Genomic DNA, 1,205 nt, shown 5'->3' on the forward strand with positions numbered 1-1,205 from the left:
AGACCGGAGTCGTCAAGCCATCATTCAAATTGCTTCAGCATGGCTGGAAGTATGGATGTCAACGTCAACCGTGTTCACCATGAGGTATCGCCATCGCCTGAGAGTCAAATTCAATCTCTGTCAAGGTGCCAATGGCCTTGTGCTTGTCTCGGTGGTCCTCTTACCACGTGTTGTGTAGAGGTTAACTCACACCTCAGTTCAAGTCTAAAGACTTTTGGGTTTAACAAACCCCCATCGTCCTTGGAATCAACGTATTCTCAAGTTTGGTTTTAAAATGTGTCTTGGTTTCTATGCCAGTCAATTCAATGAAATTGTCGGAGTTTGTCCTTAGTCTTTCAGCAACCCACAGTGCTTTCAATCCTTTGTAAAGGTCTGTCTTAAGTTTAGCAACCATTTGCCAAGTGCAAAACTTGTCTTAAACATTTATGTACATTTTAAGTGGCAACCAAAGTATTTCTGAATCCTATCCCTGTGTATGGTGTAACTTTTTGTTCCATTGAATAGGTGTTGAAGTGTCGGTTAGCCTTGTGTGTGTACAGTTTACAGTCCGTCATTGTGTATGAAAGTTTTCAAGTCAATTTCATTGTTTTACGACAATCTAGTGTGCAAAAAAAAAAAAAACCATCATCGTTTTGTCCTGCCTTATTCATGCTTGGTCTCTTCGGAGCTAAGGTCTAGTGACGCCTTGCTGTGATGTTGTTGCAAAGTGCTCAAATGCACTGTTTAGCCTCATGTGCAAAATAATTCAGTCTTGTTCTCATCTACTGAGGGTTAATTTAACTTTTTAAACATTTCTAGTCAAGTTGCATCTTTTGTCTAACAATCCAAGTTAACTTTAGCAGTGCTGCACGCACTCTGTGTCCAATGTTAGTCAACCTAACTTGTTTTAGTCTCATTGTAAGCATCGTATTTCATTTCAGTCAATTCAAGTGTCTTTTCAATGTCTCAATCATCTAAGTCTTAATCGAGCTCATTTGTTGTGTCATTTCAAATACAATGCCAGTTCGCCCCTGCGCAAGTAGTCTTGTGCTCCATGCACTGTCAAGTCTAACGTTAGCATTGTCTGTGCCAATAGCACTGTCTGTTGCCTGATCAGCAACAAAAACCTAATGCATTAGTAAAGTATTTCGTTGCCCCGCAACAAAAGTCAAAGTCGAGCTCTCATCATTAGTAGTTTAATTCAAGTCCTTTGTCATTGTCCTTTT

This window comes from Frankliniella occidentalis, unplaced genomic scaffold, assembly GCF_000697945.3.
Source record: "Frankliniella occidentalis isolate FOCC.00 unplaced genomic scaffold, Focc_3.1 Scaffold2332, whole genome shotgun sequence".
NCBI lineage: Eukaryota > Metazoa > Arthropoda > Insecta > Thysanoptera > Thripidae > Frankliniella > Frankliniella occidentalis.